This window comes from Diabrotica undecimpunctata, chromosome 5 (genome assembly GCF_040954645.1).
Source record: "Diabrotica undecimpunctata isolate CICGRU chromosome 5, icDiaUnde3, whole genome shotgun sequence".
Lineage (NCBI taxonomy): Eukaryota > Metazoa > Arthropoda > Insecta > Coleoptera > Chrysomelidae > Diabrotica > Diabrotica undecimpunctata.
Window position 1 is genome coordinate 139,913,405 of NC_092807.1, and position 27,386 is coordinate 139,940,790.

At 33.1% G+C, this 27,386-nt stretch overlaps 2 long non-coding RNA genes across 2 annotated transcripts; one reads left to right on the forward strand and one right to left on the reverse strand.

The window, feature by feature from the left end:
- Nucleotides 1-6,436: 6,436 nt before the first annotated feature.
- LOC140440807 (uncharacterized) lies at nt 6,437-7,912 on the forward strand. Its single transcript, XR_011950937.1, has 3 exons — nt 6,437-7,013; nt 7,076-7,187; nt 7,269-7,912. It is a non-coding gene; the product is annotated as an uncharacterized lncRNA (long non-coding RNA).
- Nucleotides 7,913-8,018: 106 nt separating this feature from the next.
- On the reverse strand, nt 8,019-8,937 carry LOC140440808 (uncharacterized). Its single transcript, XR_011950938.1, has 2 exons — nt 8,513-8,937; nt 8,019-8,452 (listed from the first exon to the last, which is right to left on the reverse strand). It is a non-coding gene; the product is annotated as an uncharacterized lncRNA (long non-coding RNA).
- Nucleotides 8,938-27,386: the final 18,449 nt, after the last annotated feature.

Here is a 27,386-nt window from a genome sequence, read left to right on the forward strand (position 1 = left end):
ATACCACAACATGTAATCCGGAGAAAAATTGAGTATCCCAGTCGTCTGCAAGAGGTTATTAGAGCAAGTGGAGGCAATACACAATATTCTTCTTCTTCTTCTTTGTCTAGCCATTCACGTCCACATCTGAAAGCCTCTTCAAGTCTTCCTTTCCATTGTTTTTTATTGTTCGCTACTTGTAGCCAATTTTTCCCGGCAGTCCTTTTCAGATCATCTGTCCATCTCATAGGAGGTCTGCCTCTGGGTCTTTTGTGTTGGTATGGTCTCCAGGTTAAAATTGATCTGTGCCATTTGTTTAGAACGCTCCTAGCTACATGTCCAGCGTATTCCCATTTCAACTTTAATGATTTTTGCACCACATCGGTGACTTTGGTTTTCTGTCTTATCCATGTGTTTGTTTTCTTGTCCTGAAGTGATATACCTAGCATTGCTCTTTCCATCGCGTGTTGAGTGACTCTAAGTATATTCATATTCTTTTTTGTGATTGTCCATGTTTGTGCCGCATAAGTTAATATCGGAATAATGCATGCATCAAAAACTTTAGATCTAAGATGTAATTGAATTTGTTGATTTCTGAGTATATAGTTCAGTTTACCGAATGCTGCCCAAGCTAACTTTCTTCTTCTTTTTATTTCTTCAGTTTGAATTTCCCTATTTAGTATTATTTTTTGTCCTAAGTATATATATTCTTCAACTTTTTCTACAACTTTATCGTTTATTATTGTCACGGTGTCTTCGGAGTGCATGACTAGCATTCTCATAGCATAGAGATGCTATGAGAGCACAATGTTTTAGATTGTACTTCAGACGATGTAAAATGTCTTCATTTATTATCGTTTAAGTTTAAAATCAAATCACACTTTTTAAAACATTCTTTCTATTCAAAAACGGAGTACCTAAGTACAGCTTTTTTACAATAGTACTAGTTTGGTCAGGGTATTTGCCTATTATGACGATATTTCATGTTTTTATATTTTTATTTAATGTGTTTGTCCTTTCTTAAATTGTTACTATTAAATATCTGTTTGTAATGTTTAAATTCGCCAAAATTTTGTATGTATGTATGTAAAAATTGTCACTATTCCTGTGACTTGTCAAAAACAAAACTATTTTAGTATATTGAGTAAATAAATTCTATTCTATTCATAATTAATTAAAATTTTTAACGTTTCCACTTCCAATCCGGAAGTGGATTTCGGAAATTCGGAAATTCATTGTTAAAGAAACGCTATAAATTAATGAAAAACATATTTTAATTAATGTAACACATGTCACAAGAAAATAGTTTCAAAACTAAAATATAATGTATAAATACAACACGTTTTTTATATGACGTTAAAGCTACTTTATGCTACCGATTTAATGCTTTAAAAGAATCGATTTTAAAAATAGATAAAACTAAAACCCAATAACGATATAAGGGGAAAGTAACTTTGAAGTACCTGTTGGAGGTTAAGATTTAAACAAACAAACATCAATTTACCCAGAGGGTTGAACTTTTTCAATACAGTCGTATTTTTCTAATTTTGTATAAGTAAGATAATAATCATAAATTTCCCTAAACCCTTCCCGGCTCAGTGTATATCCTTCAAAAGAATCATTTTCTTCGTAACTTATCCGTCAACAGAAGCAATTTTTCACGTTTTGTTTCACTCGGGCTAATGATTTTTGTTTCCCTATTCCTCGTGTGTTTCGGCACACAAAAATAGAAAAAGTGGAAAGAGAAATATGGAGGGTTGTCAGCATTTAGTTTTATTGACCGCAGACGGAGATTTTTTCGGAATCTGCAGCTGTGACTATTCCGTTAAGACTCTTTTCGTAGACTCAGAAGTTAGTCAGCCAGTGAGGTTGGATCTAAGAAAAAAGAAACCCCTTATTGAAACAGAACTGGACTAAGATTAAATTAAAGGAACAAACCAAAAAAAAATATTTAAGAATTGACTGTTAGCAAGAAAATATTCTTCTACTTCTCTTAGCGCTACTATATTGTGTGTATTTTCCATTCTACTATTTTAGCTACTTTCCTTCTCCATACCTATTTTTAAGTTGAATAATCTTAGTGTCAAAAGAGACATCATCATTTACAAAATCTTCTTATTTTTACCATAGAATTTTAAAATTAATTCGCTCTAATTGCAAAAATTCGAGAAATTCATTAACCTTTCTTATGCAAAATCCAATGTCATACATTTTTTGCTGTAAAATATCAAACAAAACTAGTAGTAGTTTGGTAGAATAATCCCAAATAAACTTAAAAAGAAATTAAAATAAAATTCTTGCAATGTCATATAAAAACCTTTCGAACAAATTCGTGACTCTTCATGTTGCTCTGTCAGTATGCATTTCTTTAAATAGTTCGAGAACCTATGAACCAATACAAGAAACAGCATTAACGAGACTACCAAACGTTTTTGTACTAATTTATCCAAAGCAGCAACCCGTTTGGACGATTTTGAAAAAAAAAAAAAAAATGCAGCAAGCTCTGATAACGTTTGACTAAAAATTCACAAAATTCACACTCTTTAATATATTCCACTGATTGCTGTAAAATCAACAGCATAACAATGAACACAAATTGCATCTTGACTTATCTTTAACCAGTTTTTGTAGGCCGTTGTGTTGCCCACTCATTACAGGTGCACCATCGTAAGTATGTACAATTAGGTTATTTTCACACTGAAACTCATTTAAGACTGAACAAAATTTCTGATAACGGTCCCGCTGAATGCTCTTCACTAACATTAACAAATTTTCAAAATCTTTCACAAACATCACCGTCGAAGCAAACATATCTAAATACAACCTAAAGTTGCGACTGGTTTGAAACATCAGTACTTTCATTGATAATATAACAGCTACTGTTGCTTCCGTAATTTCTGACTTAATTTCATCAATCATAAATGTAGATATGACTTCAATAACATCGTTTTGTACATCACTTGAAACTCCCGAGAAAACAGTTAATGTGTCTAGATGTTGGCAAAATTTATGATCTTTTTGGCAATTAATGTTAACAATCCGCTGTAATTAAACCGTTTGTTCTAGTCATCGCCCTCAAAATGACCCCGAAACGCTAATTCTTCTTTGACCAAAAAACATACGGCATCTATAAGTGTGCTAACGATATTTTTATTTTTTTAATCAATTTCTTTATGTTTAGAAATATTTGCTTTAAAAGCTTGGTTAAGAGAACTTTCGATACTTGTTTTGCCAAACTGAATCAAATTGGCTACACATCTTACATGTAACAGACAAACTTCATGTCTGCTTTTTAAAACTCTAAAACTATACTCCTGTAATATACCATATACTAATTAGTGACTGACTATATGGTGCAATTTCCATCAGATTTGTTACACTCAATGGCACTAACGTCCCAATATAATATTTACTTTGCCAATCTCACTCTTAAATATTGTTATAGCTGCTTGCTTTGGCATTTGCTTTTATTTATTACCATTTTATTGTATTTTAGTTGTTTATTGTGTTTTATGTTGTTTTAGCTTGTAGTTTTTAATATAAATAAGACTAACACGTACTGGGATCTGATGATGGGGCATATATTGTAAGCATTGAAACCGGTAGCTAAAAATGTAGTATCATTAAATAATAAAAACCACAAGATGAAGTTAAATGTGTCGATAGCAATTAAAGTAAATTGTATACTCACGCTTAATCAAGCCATTAAGAGCGATGCTGGGAATATTTATATTCCACTATGCATCAACAATTTACCCATATAAATTACCATCTTTCTTGTACTCATTGCGTCGAGTAAGAACGCTAAATATACGAAAATGGTTGCGTTTCGATTTAATTTGAGCTTCTTACCACTCCCTAACACGTGTTTCTGGGTCTACCCGTCATCAGAGAGAGTTTGTAAGAAAACTCAAACCAAACCAAAACGCACCGACTACTCTGGCAATTATAGAAAAAATAATTACCAGAGTATGCTACTAGAGACATCTAGTGATGAAAGATGAAGTTAAATGTGTCGATAGCAATTAAAGTAAATTGTATACTCACGCTTAATCAAGCCATTATTTAATGCGGAGAAGCGGAGAACATCGAATACTGTTTGAAGAAACGCAGATGCTGGACAAAACTTCACAGTACTACCCACGGTTGTATCGGGAAGCGGTGGAAATATATAAGCACCCAAATAATTTTAATCGGGTAGAAGAGGGACTGAAAATTAAAAAGACATGGATATCAATATTAAAATCCACAAACACCCTTCTATAGGATTTTTATACTGTGATAACTCCTTTTTAGAGCTTCGCTCTTCATGTAACACTTTATTGGGCTGTGTTCCCACACACACAAAGACACAAAAATATTAACCAAATTTTCCGATAATGGATTTAACGCAGATAAAACAGTATCCTAGCTGTACGAAGTCATCTGTAAGGCACGCTTGGGAGACGAAGAAGCTATATTGGCCTAAATAGCAACCCCAATATCGGTTATATCGGTAACTTAAATAGTAGATCTTGACGCGTTTCTCTCGACCGGGCCTTGGTAGTGCTTCTTGTGATTGGCCCTGTACATGTATAGGTAGGTTGGGTCCTACTCGTCGGCCTTGTTGCCTCATTTATTTTTGTATTATTCATTAATACGGTTTTCCATGTCATTGGAAGTCTTTGAACATCATCTCTTTGGTTTAGATTGTTATGATTTTTTTCAATTTCTACTGCTACTCTGATTTCACGTTTTCTTTAAATTTTAATGTTAGTTGTCGTCATTTGGTTCAGGTTTATTGTATGTCCTATGTATTTGAGGCATATTGTGCAAGGGACGACGTTAAGCGGATGCAAGTCAGTAAGATAGTAACCGACTTCACTGCCTACCTTGTGTCTGTTCGTAGAGGTTTGTAAAAGCTAACTATTCTGTTGATTTTACTTATCTTTAAACAAATTTAGCTTCTAGTTCTCTATAGTTATGCATCAGTATTTCTAAGTGGTTAAAATTCCTTTACTGCTTAATTATGTTCAATCCATTTTTAATTTACATCTAAGGATGGCCGCACACAGAAAGAACAAAACTATTTTAGTCAAAAACGTTTTTGTTTGAAACGAAAACGTTTTTGTTTTCAAGAGAAAAAATTTTGTTTTCAAGAGAAACAAAATGTTTGCACAAACCATACTACAATCAGTTTTATTGAAGATGTCGACAGATAAAGACGAAATTGCACTAGTTTTCTGGCAGTGGTTCCTTCTACAGGACAAAAAAAACGCAAAATAAAAGACAATTTTGGGTGCATCCTATAAATGAGAAAAGAATCTGGTCTCAATCAGTACAATTAATTTTTCTGCGTCCACTTCCATGATACACACAATATAAACAAGCAAAATATCGCTGTTTCCACATGTGCTTCTTGTTGACTACTCGAGCGGTTTCAAGAAGGGAATTCCAAAAACACGTTGCGCCTGCGTACATTAAAATGTTTCGACACAAAACGACGATACGGTAATCAACATCAAACAGACTGACTGAAACTAAATGAGCCTAAACATGCTTTAGACACACGACTAATCAGTGTGCGTCAGCTCATTTCATTTATATGGAAACATCAGCATCAGACTCGTTTAGTCAAAAACGTTTTTGACTAAAACAGTTTTGCTCTTTCTGTGTGCGGCCACCCTTACTGACATCACAATAAATCAAAATATTTTCATAGTAAATGTTATGTTTGTATGGGGTTTAGGCCACAATTGATTATAATGAAAATGAAATTTTTAAGTAACGTTTGACGTTTTAGTTTCCACTCGGGAAAGTTAGAAGTTCCCGCCACGGCAAATGTCTAGATCCGCCACTGTATCTGAGTTTTAAAAATTATGAAGGTTTATTACTTATCATGTTTGGATAGTGAGCAAATCTTATTAGTATCTTAAAAAATACAATAAATGTTATTGTTCTGTTGTTGATTTTAACAGACAATAACGGACAGGCCGGTGTTTCTCACCATCCTAAGAAATTTACTTATTCGTATGGCGAATGTGAATATTTGCCCAAAGCCGGTCCTGAAATATTCGGAAGGGGCGAAAAGGTCCAAGGATACGTGTCGAATTTTTAGCGATTCTTTCGAAAGCACACGTTTTGTTGGTAGTTTATAATGTTTAGGAACTAATGGGCCAGAGTTACTGCTTTTTAAGATTATGTAACAAAGTAAATAAAGCCGTTAAGATAGTCATAGAATTTTGAGGATGATTGACAAATGTAGCGGGTCTGCAATATTCTTAGCATCCGATAGACACAATTTAGCACTTTGGATAAGTTTAGATTTACCTCAACAACGTCTGTATAGATAATGATATTAATTTGTTGATTATTGGTTTATTAGATATTGGGTAAATACATATATTAGACATAGAATTTATCGTTAATTTTTTTAACACCCTATAAAAATCTCAAATTTGTTTCTTAGCCCCGTATTTATAGTCGGTACTCAAGCTCGTGCTTGAGCACGTGCTCCGCCAAGTCGAACTTACGTCAAAGTCATGCTCAAGTATTTGTTGTGTTCTATAAACGATACTTCGGGTATTCTCGTACAAGATTGATCTCAAGCACGAAAATTAGGGATTTTAAGTAAATTTGATTGGTAACATCCAACAAAAAGAAGATTCTGTCAATTATTATCATTGTCACTAAACGATTTTTAGCGCCAAATTTAACTTTATTGAAGAAGAGGCATGTTGTGTATTAAAAAAAATTAATTTTTAATAAATTATTTTAAGATATGTAATATATTATAAAAAATATGCATTCGAGGGAATAAATTTCAGTTATGTGCATTTTTAGATGAGCGGAAATTGTACTAAATATGCAGTTTATTCAACAAAAGGAAAGGTGTTTATAATCCAGCTGGTAAAGAAAATAATACTGTAGAGAATAAAAGGATCGACGGTGCTTCCTTAATGAAAAAATAAGGGTTGTGAGTACAAATACAGCCTATTATATAACTGCCAGCCTGAGGCAGATATATTAAGGACTTCAGAACAGCTACGAAAAATGTAAAACAAATTGAAACAGAGGTAAAATACTTTTAATTATTTAAGCAAAGTTTTTGTCGTAGAAAATGCAGAGAAACAACAGCATGCTGGCTACAGGTGATGACCCTTTGAAAAAACCAAAGCCTGATGTAATGCTGGAGTTTGTGAAAGTTGCTGTTCCCGACATATAGATATGTAAGCATCGACTGTCCCTGGGACAGCACAGTATTTGGAAGAGGTAAATTTACTATATACTCACACTTAGTATAATTGCAGGACAAAAGGATGCCCACCAGCTAGGAGGACATGTTAGTGTAATTACAGTAACATCAGAAGTATCTGACTTCCTCCATTGCTTTTCCAGTTCAAAATAAAGAGTTGTTATGTATGATAATTTTGATAAATCTTACCTGTACATTTAATAATAATTTCAAGTAATACTTGTAATATGACACCTGTTGTTCCTAGAGAATGTCAATGTTCTTCAAATGGTAAGTAATCTTAAATGTACTTATGGCAATATGTAATAATAATAAACACTACTAGGTACCAATGAAGTAATGGCTATTATAATAGCAAATAAAAAACATTTGCCAAAAAAAGGTTTGAATTATTCCAAAGGTTGATAGTAATCCATAGTTATGGATTTTTAAAACAATCATTTATATATAACTATTCTTATTTTGTACTTAATGTATGTATTATATTGAAAACTGTTAAAAATTCTAAATGTAAATACTAGTTGTGTGTATATTTTTTGGTCATTTTATTTAATGTATACTATGGTGGTTGTAAAGCGATTATTATATTATTTTATATTTAACAAGCATGATATTCCATTTTTTAGTTTTATAAATTGTTACTTTCAAATTTACTTATCGTGAAGGTTTATAAATATATTTTTAAATAAAGAATATTAATATTTTAAATGTGTAATTAATTTTAAATTTGATAAGGAAAGGTTTTATGAAAGGAATAAACACTTATTTAAAAGGAGGGAGACAACTTGAAATCAATAAAGATATACTTGCTTAAAAGATATACTTGAGTATAGTATAACTCTCATTTATTTTAAATTACATATAAAAAATACATTTTGACAAATAAAATAAAAAAGAATTACATTTAACATAATATAAGTATTCAATAATATATTCACATTCTCATGCATAACATTGTTGAATAAAAGTCTCCTAAAATTTAAACCTTGTTCCACATCATTAACATTTCTATTTACTGGCACATCAGTATTTTCTAGAAAATCATCATCACTATCAATATTTTCCTGTAAAGATATATTGCAGAGTACTACTGTAGCACTTATTATTGCAAGATATGTATTTAATTTCATTTGTAGGCCTCATTGCAGACAGGGAAACCATATTTTCCAGGTTCTAAATAGCCTTTTGGTAACATTTCTTACATGTGTGCACTATTATATCTATTTTGTTGATCATTAGCTAAAAATATATCTCTATCAAATAACCTATTTTTTTGTTTAGCCTATTATCAATAAATACCTTGCTTTAATACTGGAGTAAGTAGATAGTGCCTGTGCTGCATGCATATTCACTATTCATAATAATTCACCTATTAATAATACTGGAATTTGTCCTGTTTCCATTTTAACTCTTATCAACTTTGATCAAATATTAAGCTGCCATGACTTTATCCTGGATGTTGAACAACAATATCCATAAATCATCGCAAAAAACAAAAAAAAAATATTGTATTGGAAGCGAATTGAAAAAAATATAAAAATAAACAAACAAGTTAGGTTAGGATCCCGTGCTCAAGGCAGGTCGATCCGATGCTTGAGCACGAGCTGTCATTTTTGTGTACTCAAGCCCGATTTCGTACTTGAGATTCGTTTATAAAACACAAAAACGACTCAAGGTCGACCTCAAGCATCGACCGATACTTGAGTACCGACTATAAATATGGGCCTTAGTCATTATCAATAGCTAAGTAATTCTGATGGTTTTTTAAAAAGCGGAATTTTCTGGTTTGTTAAAATTTATTATTTTTAAACCTAACCTAACCTAGTTTTGTTTAATTATCCACACTAACTATATTATTAACCACAATTTTACTTGAAAATAAGTTTAATTTGACGTTTCGATTTGCACTTCGGAAATCGTTCTCAAAATATAAATTAAACAAATTATTTTTTATTTTGTTTTGTTAGTCGGCAATACAAAACAGATCTTCTTCTCTTATATGCCTCCTTCATATTGATAATGCAAACATCTTATTACACATTTTAAGCTAGAGGACTTCATTAGATTCATTTGATTACATGAAATTAACTAATCTTTAGAATAATCTTAAGTCTTTTGTCTTTAAAAATCATAAACCATGAGGAAAAATACTTATGATTTTTAAAGATTTGGAAAATTACCCGTACATGACACTTTAAAAAATCAGTCAGTACGGAGCAATTCTATAAATGATAATCAATTTCCATGCTTATTATGCTTTTTAGATTGTTTAGAATTGCGGATTTGTTAAGGGAATCAAACTGCACTCTCGATATCAAACACAGAGGCAACAAACTATTGATTATGCTGAAAGCTTTTGATATACGTGATTGTTAGATAGCCAGATTAGTTACTTAACTGTGGTGTGGTCGGGAGTTTCATTGAACTGTGTCCATAAAGTATGGAATCAAGTAAATATCTTTGAAACGAAAACGGAAAACGAAGATATTCATGAAATTTTGCATGCAAGTACAATAACATATAACATATAATCATACCAACACATAATCTTATGCCATTTTTTGTTACTACTCTACTTCCAGTTATACCGGAAATACCCTGAACTTTGATATACATATACATCGCACATACAAAGTTTGGTAGAAAACTTTGATAAAACCAGAAGTAAATCACTTTACACAATAAATATAAATGGTTGCATTTCGATTCCATTCGAGTCTTTCACCATTATCCCAGACGTTTCAACTTTTAAGTTTCATCAGGGAAGACTTTGTGGGAGGACTGAATTTAACCGACGCGTACTATCCAGGTGATCATTATTAGTAAAATAATGCACGTATAAATAATAATTGCTAATATTTACTAAGGCCACTAAAAATAATAACTTAAAAAATCAGTTTAAATGTTCAAAATACTCACTGTTCACCTCCTAACAATGTGCAAGCCTATTAGAAATTCGTGAGTCACTCTTTCCAAGGTTTCTCCACGTATTAGTTCACATTAATCAATAATACTTTGTGCAACTCCTACAATCATAATAATCACCTAATGTAAATACGTGATTTTAGATAACTCCAATCAAAAAATCTAACTGGTTAAGGTCAGCAGAACGGGCAGGCCACTCTATGAATTCTCTATGTCCAATCTATCGATTTGGAAAATTGGCATTAAAAAAATCTCTAACCTGTCGAATTTTTTAAATAAAATTTGTATCAACTTGACGGCAAAAATTCGATATCTTTTGATTACAGTGTCCTATCGTCAAAAATCAAAATGAGTTTTAAAGGTGAAGAGTGCAGCTTTCGTATGCAATTTTTGTATTTGGCCGAAAATGAACTCAGTTTCTATAAAGCTGTTAAATTAATGAACGTTGCGCGACTTTTGTCATTTTTTACGATTCTCATAAGATCAATAAACATTCATCAAGACGTTAATCTTTAAAACTTATAATATGAAATTTATATTTTGAGTTTTGGCAACAAATACAAAGTATTTGAAATATGCTTAAAAAACGCTGAATTTAAACTTACACATTACAAACGATTTAAAATATTTAAAACTTTTTTTTGCAATTACACAAGTATGTTGTCCGTTTAGGGGTTTAAGGGGAAGCCCGGGTTAGAAGTGGTAAACTCTTTTGTATCCTTTTTGGGGTGTTAAAATTTACATTTTTAGCAAAATTCAGCTTGTTCGTATGATTTTTAGAAGTCAAATATTTAACGACTGAACTATCAGACATAACCGATTTATCAAATTACTTGAGAAGAAAAAAATAGACATCAGAGACATCAGCATAATTAGCTCTCTCTACTAATCGGATAGCTGTGAAAAAGGAGAACAACTTTTTTTCAGAAGAAATACAGATTGAGGGGTGCCAGACATGTCAGTATTCAGTCGCTTACTCTGTTCAAGGTATATTCAGAGGAAATAATCTAGAAAGCACTAGAGGAACTAGGTACGGGAATAAAAGTAAATGGTCCATCAAATGTAGATCAATAATATACAGTTCGCAAACTAAACTATTCTAATAGCAGAATGTCTTGAAAATTTATTTTTTTTATTTTATTTACCAAGTGGTTGGCAGGGTGGTAGAACTCAGTTAAGAAAATGGATTCTCTCTAAACACAAAAAATATACAATTTAGGTGGTTACAAAAGCCCAACTATCCCAATAAACTTGAAATTTTATGACATCACAATAATCTCTTTCTGCCCAAATACAGACCAAAATTTTTAAACTTTTAAATAATATAACATCACATTTAATTTTCAACAAACAATTAACATAATACCTACATTCCTAGCCTAGTTGTTAATATCTATTCCCCTCAAGAACTATCCCTTTATTCGTTAAATATTCGTATTAAAACCGAGTATCATCTGTGACCAGTTTACTATAACATATTTTTAAACCATGTTTTCTCAAACATTTAATAATAATCCTTGTATCCGCATTTAAGTAATAATTGTTTAATTTTAATTTTTACTAAATCATTTTTCACTTAATTTTTCATTTAATTAATTTAAATTCTTATTTAATAAATCACACAAATGTAATATTGGCATAATTGCTATATATTTTGTACCAGACAGCACCCTAATACGGCTTATTATATTTTAGCATTTAGTTTACGATGTACCGTTGACCCGAAGATGCATACCAAATTATAGTATGCGAAACCGCTCGTTGGTGGTAGAATAACTTGATTGAGTAAGTTTTCTTCTTATTTCTATTTACCTATTTAATATACACTACTTTAAAGCTTTGAAAATCAACTAGAAAGTGGAGTATATTAATTTTTTTTCAACTATATAAAACTATATAACAAAATATAGCAATCGTAGTGTTATAAATAAACTTTCAGAAAAAGTACAGTAAACCAAAAAATATTAAATATACAATTTAGGACAAAAAATACAATAAAATATTTAGGAATAATTTTTGGATGTGTTTTTATAGCAGTGAGTACATTAAAAAAAATAACAAAAGATTGTAAGATGAGTGCAGATAGTTTTTTTTAATTTTTAATACATTAAAATATAACTTACAGATTAATATAGCAAGAATAAATAATGCATGACAACAATAAATGAGTATTTTTGACGACTGGGGCAGAGCTAATGAATTCGGTCCACCCATACCCTTTGATAAATAGTTCTGCCAGGACAATAGAACTTCATAAGCTTATCCTCAGTAATTTCAATGGCCGTGGGTAATATTTTAGCCACCCCTCTTTACACGTACTGACCAGTGGTCAATATGAGTCATACTCCACGAGTATTTTCTTATTGCAAAAATTACGTTTTTACCCCTACAATGGAAGATATACACCCTATTTAATGATATATTGTAGTGAAATAAGAAATATGGCCAAGTGGAGTTTTGTTGTAAATACGGAAAATAAACGATTTAGAGTTGAGGGTGTGAAACTGGGGGTGGAGAATAGATAAATGGTCAGAAAGACAGATACAGTTCATACTGAACATTGCTCCTCTGGGAACAGATTGCCTTTTGTTTCGAATATTTTGATAATTACATTCGCAATGAAACAATTCTATAATTATTATATTTATCCATGGATAGAATAAAGAAACATTACTATTTTGAAATTTTATACTTCTGCTTTAACGAGTATACTGTATATAGTATATGCAGTACCAATTTTTCTCATATGAGGGCATGACGCTGTATTTTTGACTTCACATGATATTATTTAATGTATTGATAACATAATGAACGATCAGTCGTGTGTCTATCAAAATTTTTCATTGATTGGTTTGCTTTTTTTTCATTTCTGGAAATCTATTGTTCTACACTGGTCGTAGTACAGCTAATTAGCTTATCATACATCCTTGTAATAATCATTATAGTACGATTCTTCTGCAATTATAGGGTAAGTGCTCTAGTAGTCGGCGCGGGCCCAGTTATTGGCAGTTCGAATATTTTTGCTGTTTTATAAGAAAAGGAGGAATCCGTAAAAACTAATCAGTACGTTATTTGATAGATAGCGCATTCTTGTTTGTGGGTAATGTAGATATTGGTTTTTTATTTGCATATGGCTGCAGACGTTGGCTTGCGATTATTGACACCATCGTACAAGGCAAGTTTCTCAACAATTTTGAATGCAGTAGGCTTGTGATTTGCTTTTATTAGCCGCTGTACACTATAAGTGCAGTATTCAGTAATGCCACTTTTAAGAATACTATTTTACTGAAATTTTGCGTTTATTTTTGCGTATTTTTAAGTGAGTATTAAAAATGAAAGAGTGCTGGTTACTAGTTGTTGGGGAAGTGCCCCGAACAATTACTGGCACTTATGCCAATAACTGAAACTCCGGAATTACTGGTAAGATGTAGTTATCGGCATCAGCAATACTAATTGACTTTTCCATTATTAATTATTAAACTTTTAGAATGATTACATAACATAGATATGAAAAAAAAAATATTTTTTTTGTAAAGTGAACATTCTACTGTTTTTTTTTCAGATTGTTTACAATGCCAAAACTCAAAAGAGATACTAAATATCAGAAAATATATACCGAGGAAGTCCTCCAGAGTGCATTAACAGCCATTGGAAATGGAATGCCCAAGAAACTGGCAGCAAGGAAATATGGAATTCCCAGACAAACCCTTCAACATATACTGAGTGGCAAATTCAAAAAAATTGGCCTCGGGCCTGCAACGTACTTAACAAAACATGAGGAAGATGTGTTGGAGGAGAGGATTATTGGCTGCCACAGGAAAGGTTTCCCCAGAAGAAGGGAGGACACTCAGTCTTCAGTGAAAACTTTCTTGGACGCCGATCCACGCAAGACTCCATTCAAGGACAAGCAACATGGAAGACACTTGTATACAGCCTTCTTTAAGCGTCATCCAAACTTGACCTTGAGATGCTGACCTTCACCTTCTCAGATGCTGACTCAGTAACTCCTCCGATGATCATTTACCCCTATAACAGGCTTCCTGCTGTTGTTGGTAAAAGTGTTCCTGATGCGTGAGAAATAGGAACAAGCGACAATGGCTGGATGAAATCTGAATTATTTGTAGACTATATTTCAAATATACTTCATCCCCATCTTTGAAAAAACGAAATACAGTTTCCGGTCATTCTTTTTGTGGATGGTCACAAAACTCACATGAGCTATGAACTAAGTACCCTTTGTACGAGGTTTCAAATAATACTTGTTGCATTATATCGAAATGCTACCCGAATCATTTAATCAGCAGATGTTAGCTAATTTAAATCTCTGAAAAATGCCTGGAAACATTCAGTTCTGAAATGGCGAAGAAATAATCTCTTTATTGGATTGACCAAAACTTATTTTGCACCAATATTAGAAGATTCCTTAAGGTAACTACAGAGTTCTTCAATTTGTAATGGATTTAAAGCTTGCGGATCGTATCCTTGTAATATCGAAACCATTAACTTTTCAAAATGTATTGGAAAGAAGACAACAGGACCAGATATAGTTGTTGGAAATGGGAATGGAAAGGACAGTTGAGAAATGACATATGATGGCTTTATTTCCATTGTTGGACAATAAAAATTAAACCAACTTAGACAGTACACTGAAAACTGGACAAAAGGTGATGAAAGTGTAGATTTCCAGGTGCTTCTAAAAATATTTTTAAGATTTACGAAATTGGAAGCTGCTGAATCATGCAGTTCTAGTGCAGATGGTTCCCTTGTTATTGTGCTGTTTGATAGTGAAGAGTGTGAGTCACATCAAAATGAAGACAGGCGTTTTGAAAAGTGTAATCTGCCTGTACCGTATTTCACCCAAAAAAGCTTTGAAGATATAGAAATAGCTTTCGGGGATAGTGTACTTATCCAAAAGCAATCTGAAATCATAAGCCACACTATAAAGAAACCAAATTCCGAAGACAACCATTTTAGTATGATTTTAGAAAACTTAGAATTTCAACAAAACATAGAAAATCAACAAAATATTGATCAAGAACTACAGTATGTAGGAGGCAAAAAAAGTCAAGAAAGAAAGTGCCATATATTCAATGTGACACGCCAAATAATTGTGATTCTATCGTGGAAGCTGTTGATCACGGGTTTCGCGACACTTTGCTATGGCAACTGACACCAGAGCGAAAGTTTCAGCCTACAATGGAAAAAATGCCATACGTGATAACATCTAGTGGATGGAAAAACAGTAATGAAGAAAAGAAAGAAGCTAAGCTACATGGCTACATAGAAAGAGAGGAGAAAGAAGAAAATAGCAAAAAGCGTGAAATGAACAAAATGACCAAAGTAACAAAGAGGCCAGAAAAACCAAAACACGTCAGTAACTTAACAGCATTTTTGACGGAAATCGAAGCTCCGATGACCAAAAATCTATTATATCAACCCAGCGGAGTTCTTCAAGTTTAAGTAATCTAAGCTACGAGGGGATGTACATAATTCCAATGCGGCTTCCTAAGGATAACATCATCATCAACATAACATCAACAGATCACACAGCCCAAAATAAAAGTTCCCAAAATTGTGATTCTTTTCTTGTGGAACTCGGAAATATTTTTCTCGGGACATTTCCTTAAAGTGCCAATATCTGGGTGCATTATCCTATATACAGGTGAAGCAAAAGTAATCATTATATTGGAAAACGCTATGACTTTTGCAAATGACTTCAAATATCAATTCGGTTTTGTCATTTGTGAAGTAAACAAACGCATAATACAAATCGACAAGCCATGAATCGGTTTACTCCGCAAGAACGGGAATAATTGTTTTAATTTTCTTGGAGCAACAATGCGTCGGTTGTGTTAACGCAGCGTGAATTTCGTTGCAGATTTCCTGGTCGTCCGACACCAACTGAGTAAATACTGCGGTACTTAGCCACTCGTTTTGATGAGACTGGTACAATACGAGATGCTCCCAAGGCTGGCTGGCTCCGGAGTAACCGTTCTACTGAGAATATCCGTGCTCTTGTCCAAGATGTCAAAGAGGACCTAGAACATCGACAAGACGACGTGCCACGAAATTGGATATAACCCGGCGGTCCCTACGCAGAATTTTGGTAAAATATTTGAAGATGTTTCCTTACAAAGTGCAGTCAATGCTTCAGCTGTTAGCTATTAAACCAAACGCTACGCTCGATAGGTAGAATCCATCCCGAATCTCAACGATGAGGAGAACGATTTTTCATCGTAAATTATCATAAGAGATGACACTCATTTCAATCTTAGCGGCTACGTGAATATTTAAAATTATAGTTTCTGGCCAAACGCCGCAGACCAAATGATCACTGTGGACGGCGCGCGCTACAGAGCTATGATTATCGAATTTTCGGAATCAAATCTTCCTTAATTGAGACTGGAGAACATGTGGTTCCAACAGGATGGTGCAACGGCGTACACTGCTCGATCCACAACTGATAATCTGAAGGGAGCATTTCCGGGTCGCTTCATCTCTCGTTTTGTTCATTTGGCCTAGCCAGCGAGATCACCCGATTTAACCATTCCATACTTCTTTTATGGGATTTTTTGCAGTGGCATTTTTACGTTAATAAGCCTCAGACTGTTAAAGCACTTAAGAAGAATATTCGCCAGGAATCCGAGAGCCTGTCGCCCTAAGTTCTGGCAATAGTTATGGAAAATGCCATAAAATGGGTCCGTATGGTCATTTCCTATTGGTTTAAATAAATCATTAAGGTTACCAATAAAAAAATTACAGCAAAAGAACATCGGGTAATTTCTTTTGATCCACCTTAGGTAAGCTCTCCACCAATACCCGATGGACCTTTTATTTGACCCTGGTATAATCAGGGCTCTTGTATTAAGGCGACATCGAACCCAATCGAAGCTGATTGGAGTCATTGACTCTTAGAGAGAAGAATAAATCATTTTTGAGTCCTTTTTGTTCTCTTTTTTCAACATTGTCAGTTTAAGGTTCGCTAGTTCTTCGTGGCATTGCATGTGCAATACTTTCCCTCTCATATCATGCATCTCCTGATGATGAATAAGCTATGGCACGACTATCTGGTGATTTACCGATTAAACAATGTGTCATGTTTTATGCGTATGTGAATGTGAGTGAGTGTGTCATATTACATTTCGGGATAACTTTCACATTACAAACAATTTTACGTTGCGGGAAATACTTCAACGAAGACGGCATTAGGTCAAATTTGTAGCCGAAGTTATATAGTTTCGAAAAACGTACTGGTGCATCCGAAAAAAAAGGGTTTTAAACGTTTTAAATCGTTTGTAATGTGAAAGTTTAAATTCAGCGTTTTTTAGGCAAATTTCGAAATTTTAAAAATCGAAATTTCATGTTCTAGGTTTTGAAAATTAAGCCCTAAAAATATAAAGTGAAAAGTGATAAATTTTATTAATCTCATGAAAATCGCAAAATGGCAAAAATCGCACAAAATTTATTTACTTAACAACTTTATAGAAACTGACATCATTTGCAGCAAAATGCAAAAATTGCATACGAAAGCTGCACTCTTCACGTTCAAATTCGGTTCAAAACCAGTTCATACAAATTTTATTAACAAAATTGATTTTGCGCGCGTAAGTAATTGAGATTCAAAATCGCCGGTCTCTAAAATCGTTGTTTCTGGGAGAAAGGTTCATTCTACAGAAAAAGTACTAATTAACATTTTTGTTTAAAATTATCTCAGCTACATTTTTTATTTGAAACATTTTTTTCTACGGTGTACAGATTCTTGGTAAATCGATGTTTTCCGTTTCCCCTACCCTACGAGGGTGAGTTTTAGAGGGAAGGCCGGGGTTAGGAGTGGCAATCTCTTTTGTTTTTTGAGGTCTCAAAATTGACATTCTCAGCGAAATTCAGCTAGTTTGTATGATTTTTAGAGGTTGTCGCATTTTCGTCTCTGACGACTGAGATATACGAAGAAAAAAAAAAGAAAGTGAAAATTATTTACCAAATAAAAAATATTTTTAATTATTTTATTGTGGTTTACTCCCTTAAAATATAGTAGCTAATGCATCGTGGCGGCAAATATAAATATTTCAATAGATTTTTGTTTCCAAATTTTAGACCAAAAGTACGCGCCATTGCCGTAAAATAAAAAGAAATAAAAATAGAAAGAGAGGCGTGCCGTAAAGCGTGCCCCGCGCCGCGTTTATTTTTATGCGTTTAGGGGAAGCAAAAATGCTGATTTCAAGTAAAAAACTTGGGGTGAGCTTCGCTGTATAGTTATTTATTACCTTAGGGGAGAAAGCTAGACGAGGGGTTGTTTTTTCGTTGAAGTGAGTTTGTGTCGTATGAAAAGTTCTAACGAATAATCGAATGAAGTCTGCTTGAAAACGTTTTTTTTTTGCTTAGAGGTGGCAACTTATCGTGTTTTTAAGGGTTTTTTTGTGGATCTTTTAAATGCTTTGTCAGGTGTTTAAAATCAGGTTGTACAGATTTTTTTATACATTTTAAATGCATAGAATACAATAACATGTACAATACCTACAACTAGCTTAGTTGTGTTTTAAAATATTTAACAATTTTAAATAATTTTAGATAAAGACACGTTTTTGTGTGTTTTTATCGGCGATTGATAATTGTATTTATTCTACTAGTTTTATAAATATATTACTTTTAAGTAATACTTTTTTTTAAGTCTAATATCTTAGCCTCGGCCAAGGAAATTCTTGGTGAAAGAAATATAAATAAAAATAAATCGTTTCCAAGGCAAAGAACTCCATGGTTTTGTACAGACGTGAAGTAAAAATGTAAAGAAAAGAAAAAAGCTTACCTGAAATACCTGTCAACCAAAACACAAGATTCATATCATAATTACAAGACCATTAAAAACGAAACTCATGCACTTTTAAAAAAATTAAAAATGATCACTGGGAACGCTTTTCGAAAGAAATGGAACATGATTTTTACGGTCTACAAAAGGAAATATGACGCTATATAAGAGCTCAAAGAATTGAGGTAAAGGAACTAATAGAACCAAAACACTAGAAAAAGATACGTGGATTGACTACCTAAAAAAACTCTATGCAGAGGAAGAACAAACGACGCTAGAACCGAAAACACCAGAAATTACCACAAATAAAGAACTTATATAAATGTACAGGAAGTTCGTAAAATACTTGATAAGCTGAAAAACAGAAAAGCAGCAGGTAAAGACGGGATACCAAACGAATTACTGAAATATTGTGGAGCAGCAATGACAGAACAATTACCAATATTAATTAATAAAATTATAATACATAATAAAATACCATAAGAATGGAGAACGAGCGAAATAATTATATATATATATATATATATATATATATATATATATATATATATATATATATATATATATATATATTCAGCCGCATATGTCATAATACTTTGGACTAATGTTTTATAAATCTGTGTTTTTGTCTTCATATTTAGGTGTCTATCCCACCATACTGAGTTAAGTTGTCGGATTGCTGTTCTTGTTTGTTCTAATCTTTGTGTAATTTCTTCCTCTGTTGTTGCCTTTTTCGTGATTATAAACCCCAAGTATTTTAATTTATCCTTTCCTTTGATTGTTACGTTGTCATCAATCTGTTGATCTTCTATGTCTTCTTCACTTGTAGATAGGTACTCTGTTTTCGCGAGGTTAATATCTAGGCCAGCCTTGGTATATTCTTCTTGTAGTTTCTTCATCATGTAGCTAAGGTCGTCTTGGTCTTGTGCAATCACTACTTGATCGTCTGCAAAGCTTAACGTATATAGGTATTCGTTCCGTACCGGTACTCCCATGCCTTCGCATTTTCTTTTCCAGAAATAATTCTACTATTTAAAAAAGGAGATAAAAAATATCAAGAAAATTACAGAGATATAAACTTGTTAAATTAAAACTTACAACTAAAATTTTACAAGTACAGTAGACTTGCGAATATCCGAGGTTTATGGGACCGTCACAACGTCGGATACGGAAAAAACACCGAGAGTGGTTGTGCTGATAGAAAAACACGTAAATAACAATAACTGTGGTTATTTTAATGAAGATAAAAACATTTACCTTATCAATATCACTGTTTAAAAAAGTCGTTGCTTCATTCTTCTTTTTAAAGCAGCGATGTTGCGCCAACGTTGAAAATAAAGTACATCTACTGGCGTCGATTCCTCTTGCTGTTCGTTGTATGCAAGGAATGCTTCAAGGGCTTTAAACCCATCGGAATGAGAAATATTTTGAGTTATTTCATATGTATCTTCTTCTTTTTTAGGGTTGATGTTTAGAACTAGATCGGCAATTCCATCAACTGTCAGTTTCATTTCTTCATCTTCATTCATCCAATCGATGACGTCTTTGTTTCCGATTGGCTAGGTTAGCTGTAGTATCAACTTCACAGTCATCAGTTTTTTTGAAGGTTCAGTGTTTTGTTTTCTTTCTGAAATAATTTGTTTCATGATTTTTGAATATTAGACACTTTTACATCGTCCAATGCAGATGCAATCCAATAGCAAACATCTTTAATAGCCGTGATCTTCTTATATGCGTCAATTAAATTCAGCCCTTCATCCAGCCTGTTTAGCATACCTGAAGAAGCCTCAGCCGATCATTGCTATTCATTGCTTCTATAATGCCTTGGTATAGGAGTTGGATGAAAGACGTCATATTGGGTGAAAGAAACACAGCTTCTTGCCATTGGATTTTTGGATTGTCCTATTAAAAGAGATATTAAATTTAATGAATCAGAAACATGAATAATGATTGTGACTCTCTGTTTGCTTTTCTTGTAACCTGATGTAGTTTCTTTATTTTAGCAGCTAGTGTTTTCCAAGGAAGCATTTTAAAATTAAGTTAAATATTTGGTCTGAAGTTAGTCCATCTTTAAGGATAATGTCTTGTTATTTTTATTAAAATGTTCCAATTTCAATTGAGTCAGCCAAAGGTTTTGCCGCAAAGATTTAATTGTCAGATACCATATTTCTTCTTCCAGGTGTCAATCCATCCCTCACTAGCACAACAGTTTTCTCCTCCATTCATAAACTTCTTGTGTAAAATTCAATAGCTTTTGCCTAGAGTATTGGACTACTAATCGGGCTGCCCAATCTTCTCATTTGTGAAAACCACAAGAACAACGCCTCAAAAATTTGTTCATGATCTTCCGCGCCAGTCCACTTCCACCACTCACACTTCGGTTGACCCGCTGTTCGATTTCATTCCGTTTACCCTTCCAAACTCTAACAGTTACCTCACCAATACCTAAATCTGAAGCAACCTTCTTTATTGATTCACCCTTATTCAACTTACACTGATTAACATAGGAACAATAATTGTAGGCAAAACGCGACACAGAAATTTCTAGAAATAAGGAGATGACCAACTTGGCAGATGAAAATTTCGGCTTGAACTAACAGCGCATAACTGTTCGCAATTTTGACTCACCAGTTACGACTTTTGCCTCGGTTAACCAAGGGGTTCGGATAACCTAGGCTCGGATAATCGCGAGTCTACTGTACTAATAGATCAGAGGATAGGTAAGCTTAGTCCAAGAACAATAGGGTTTTCGTAGCGGAAGATCGTGCACAAATGCAATATTCGTGATAAAGCAAATTACTGAGAAATCACTCTGAGTACATTACTGATTATAATAGACCAACATTTCTGTGTCTGATTGACCTAAAGAAAGCGTTTGACAGAGTAAGACTCAAAGATGCAATCCATCTTCTCTATAATAGAGAAGTTCCAATAAATTTTATAAAAAGTATCGAAAACATCTACCAAAACAACAAAATGGAAGTCAGAATAAATGGACATCTTACACAACTTATAGAAATAGGTAGAGGAATAAGACAAGGATGATCTTCAATTTAATCATAGATGATATCATCAAACGTTTTAACAAAGGAAGAGGATACAGAATGGGAAACACAGAAATAAAAATACTCTGTTACGCAGATGACGCAATATTGATAGCCCAAGAAGAAGATAGTCTGCAAAGACTGGTCAACAGATCTAACATAAGAGCAAAAGAATTTAATATGACAATCTCTGACAATTATTAAATATTTTGATCAATGAAACAACGCTTGAAGCGGCCGTCGATTTTGAATGTCATTTACACGCGCGAAATCAATGTTAGAAAATTAGAAAACTGAAGCCTGTTTCTTTATTAAATAAACGTCAGAATAAAAAAAAATTGTATAACATAACTTAACATTGGTATTTGTTTTGGTACAAGTAAAAACTAGAAATTATAATTCTTAAACCAAAAAAAAAGATAATGCACTGGCAGGTCATCGGTTCATCTCTCCTCAACTGTGGAGGTGAGATGGGCCACTAGGAGTAGGAGAGATGGACCAAGCTAAACCTTTTTCGATTTAATAGCAATAGTCTTTCCGCACTTGTTACAGAGATTAGCAAAGCCAGTACAAGTTTCATGTACCCAGCGCTTACAAAAAATACATTGTAATCAGTCATCTTTTTTTACATATTTGGCGATAGTCCTCGTTGCACCCAACACACTCATTTTTAATATCACTTTCACACTATGTTTTCATTACCACTAGTGTCGTTTAGAGTAACATCTTCAGATAGTGACGATTCGCTTGGCTTTCTCTTAGGTTTTTGTTTTTTTATAGGTTTTGAGCTTTTTTTCTCCAGTAATCTCTCCAGTTATTTTTTTACGAACTCTCTTTACTGCTGCTGCCAATACAGGCACGGGCGTTACCTCATCAAGAGCCTTTCCGGGAGTTATATATCTTCATCAGTAATTGATGACTTGTTTGGACTACCGTGCAAGGATATTTTACCACTGGTTCCAGAGGGATCTGGTTGAGGAGATTCTGATCTAACTGGAAAATTCATTGTTTCTGTTTATGATGGGGCGTGTGTCAAAAATGCATATTCTGGGATTATTAATGGATTAAAGGGATAAATTACCGTGGATTTAAACGCAGAAGCCGCATTTTTGACAGTTGCTGAGTTTCACCATGCTCGATCTAAGAGTTTACCAAACTGAAGGCGTTTTAGAACCCCGTTTGTGTTATTCTGTACCATAAAACGGCATTCAGCATAAAAGTTGTTTTTAAATGACTTAAAAAAAGCACGATTCAGAGGTTATAGGTAATGTGTTGTGTGGGATGGCAAACAAAATAAAATTATTTCGTTTTGGTTTGTAAATTTTAGTAGATCCAGGTTGGTCATATGGGATGTGTGGCCATCCAATATTAATAAGCTTTTACCTGGCAGCTTTCTCGGCAAAAAGTGTGTTTGTAACCATTCTAAGAAAATGTCACTGTTAACGTATGCTGATTTTTCCGACATCCTAATCTTGGAACCCGGTGGCATACCATAATGCCACTCGTCTTTTTTTCTTTTTCCCCTTAAAATGCAATATGGGTGCAAGAAAATCCCTTCTGCACTACAGCAAGCTGTTACACTGATCGTTTCACCTTTTTCCCCAGGGCTTACGCTAGGAACACATTTTAAACCTTTTTCTGCTAGAACTTGACCGGCTCTAGTATTCAGTTGTAATCCTGTTTCGTCAGTATTAAATATGTGTCCGGGTTTATCATAAAAATTATATTCGGTCAATATATAACTAAAACAACTAATTCCAAAAATGTGGATTGTCAGAGTGACCCCTATACAATCAATTTACCATCAAAGTAAATTAACGTAATAAGGCTGTTTTAGCAGTTCAAGTACACTGCGATTTGAAATGGGCGTATCACTTACTTTTCTACACTGCTTACGCGAGACCATCTTTACTCAGTGCCGCCGGCCGACGGGTAGTTTAATGACAACAAATACATTATTCTCCATTCAAACTAGTTTTAACACGAACTAATTGACCGTACGTTCATGAGATTTGACGTCACGAAGGCGATAACGATGAAACTAAGCGCCGATGATGAGTAACACGTTTCACTATTAGATTTCAGTATTTTTTAGCAATTTTCTTTAAAGTTGGAACACGCTTTTCTCGATTATTATTGAACACAGAAAGGTGAAACAAAAATCAACGATTACAGAAAAAAAAACTCTTTCGAGTGATGGGCGTAAAAAGTTTGGTTATAATAGAACGTTAAACAGTATATTCCAATTTTTCAACAGAAGTTTCAAAAAAATAAAAAAAGTAATACCATCAGTTTAAAGGCAACATAATTTCGAATAACGTGTCCAAATTTCGACACATTTTGTCGGTAAATAACAGAGAAAACAGTGTCGCTAGGTTTTGGTGCACCGATAAAACAGCCTTAATTTAATGATCGAAGAAAAATTTACATGCCATTTAAATGCAATTATCTTCGATTGGGTGTGCTAAGTAGGTAGGTAGTAATGATAAATAAGATATAAGAAGAAAAACTCATTTTCTTGGAAAAACTCTAGAAAAATATATCTTCTAATAGTTTGTAATGTGTAACGTTATAAACGTCACATCTTTTTTATTAATTTATATTTAAATAACTATTTTATTTAAATTTCTTTCTTTACCTTCAGTTTCTTTTTTACTATTTTTTCTTCAAAAAGTAGTTGGCGCCCTCTTTCTTTCTCTCTTTTTGTTCCGTAGAATAAATATTTGCCCTCCCTCTTTCTCTCTCTCTTTCTGTCCCGGAGAATAAATATTCGCCCTCTCTCTTTCTGTCCGCTAGTAAACATTCTGTTCTATGTTGTCAGAAGAGCTAATTCCATCATAGACATACGTCCTATAACATCTGTGCTAACTTCATTGCAGTCCCTTCCTACTTTTTGTCAATCACCTTTCATGGTGGGATTAGTTTTTGTCAGTAATTTAAATTTATAAAAGAAGGTAGGAATTATTATAAGCTTCATTTTATGGTCTGTAGAATTCTCTTGGGGTGAGTACTTTCATTGTAATCTATATTCTAAAATTCTGACAGCATTTTCAATATTCATATCCTTACTTCTTTTGAAACCACGTTTCAATTTTATGTATGTAGGAATCTAACAAAATCTAATTTTATTAGTAATTCTATTTCATTTTATCCTTGCCATTTGCTTGTTTCATTATAATTTTGTAAAATAATTGGCAAGGAAGTTAAACCCCCTTTGATGTTTCTCTATACAGGCTGTTTAATATTCTAGTTTATTATCTATTCTTAGTCTATTTATGGGATATTTCTGAAACATTTTATTGAAGATTTTACTGAATAATATGGAATAACTGCAGCTGTCAGGAGGACCTAACCACCTAATCGGGAGGCCCCACATATTTAAAAGCAAGCAGCCCATCGATGCCACAAGTATCGTTCAAATTTATTTAATGTAAAGCATTAGGCAGGATTGTTTTTGCTATTAAATATCATGTTTTATGTGTTAAATAAATATGATTAGTTAAATAATTGTTTTATTTGCTACCAGCTAAGGGTTCATTGTTTAATTCATAGTTTAAGACAAAACGAATTCGCACTTGAGATACTGAGCTAGGCGAAGCATAGACGATAAGCTCCCATGGTTGATTGAGATAACATTTTTATAATAGTATTTTAATTCTCTTTGGTAGTCTTATCGTTACAAATGTTAAATCTAATATTTAAAACAAATACATATCTGTATTTATCAACTATGTAATATACTTAGAATGATCCTATGAATAAATACTTGCGTCCAAAGTAGTTAGTAACAATGGCCGAGTATTGTTTCCGGAATGTCAGTGGTGTACGAAAAAAATAATTTTGACACATATATATGTACAACATTTATTTATTTTCGTTGTTATTTTCATTTGAATAAAAGATATAATGACGTGTAATATTGTAAAATTTAAAAAACGTTTTTATAATATAATAACATAAAAACATATATATTTTACAGGTATTACGTAGTTGCACATCGCACACCACTGATGTGACTTTGCTGTTAGAAAATATTACAACAAAAGTGTTATTACACAAAATATAAAAAATTTAATGAATTTATTGATTTACGAAAAAAAAAATACATTAAATTGTTGACTTAACACATAATGTTACCTGTTTAACATTAAAATATCGAGGATAACTATATTCACGTTAATCACTTGTCAAATTCACGTCGCATATTGAAGCTAGTAATGTGACGTCAGTTCCTTCGTTTATCAGCTACATGTAAATTTATTCATAGGTTCCATCCTGGACGAATCAAATAAAGCACTTTTTTAAAAATTAAGTTAGAAATCATCCAGGTACCAAAATTGGCAGCACTCCTAGAAAACCGCAACTACCGCTCAGCACGAAACCAATTAGTGTAGAACAATACCAGATGTTTTTGTCGGATGGCTGTCGCTGAAAAATCTATAATTACATAGTAAGGTACCAAAGAGCCGGCACGTGCTCTACCAATTTCTAAAATATCCCAAAAAGGTGTATAATGGCCATTGGTTTTGACTCCTAAATGATGCTAGAATGATTAATCAAAAACGCACAGCAGAAAAGCAATAAACGTTCAAAAATTTACCGAAAAAATCATAAAATTAATTTATTATTTTCTCCGCCTCTATGGCGATTACAGTGGGGCAATTTGGAACCAACAAAATTAATGCGCAAGAGTGGGTGGTTTCAAATAAAGGCAATTAATAAAAATCGATGTAGGTATTTTTAGTCAGATTATATTGCTTTTTTGGTTTGTTAAGAATATTTTTTGGCTGAAATGGAAGAAAATTGAGTAATTCAACTGCAGAAGGCGAAAGTTGGAAAGTCATGAAAATGTCTGAAAAAGTCTGAAATGGAATTTTAACGGTTATTTAATGGTTATATTATAAATTAAAAATTATTATGAATATAATTATTAATCCTCGAGAGAAGACGATAAAAAACAATATATTCTTGAAAATAAAAGAAACAGTAGACTGATTATCTATACATTCATTTTGTTACCAACTGTGTCAGTTCTAAATTTTCCTAATCTTTTCACCAAATATAAAAAAACATGCTAACCATCTAAATAAGTTTCGTCGATTATTTATTTTGCAGATGGTAATGGAAAACAAGTATTCATACATAATTAAAATCCAACTTGACCTATTTGGATATAAGATATTGGTGTCGAGACTGCCAATCCAGTTTATTGCCTCACGCTTTTTCAAGGAAGTCCCGTTATGGATCTGGATATGCATCGAGAGGACATTGAGAATGGATTGATTGAGTATGGATTGTCTTGGATGCCCGCAGTGACAAGCTGAAAATGGAGCCTTGCCCCACTTCTCTAGGATGTCAGCATTGTCGCAACCAGACCTGATTATATTTATTGTCATCCATG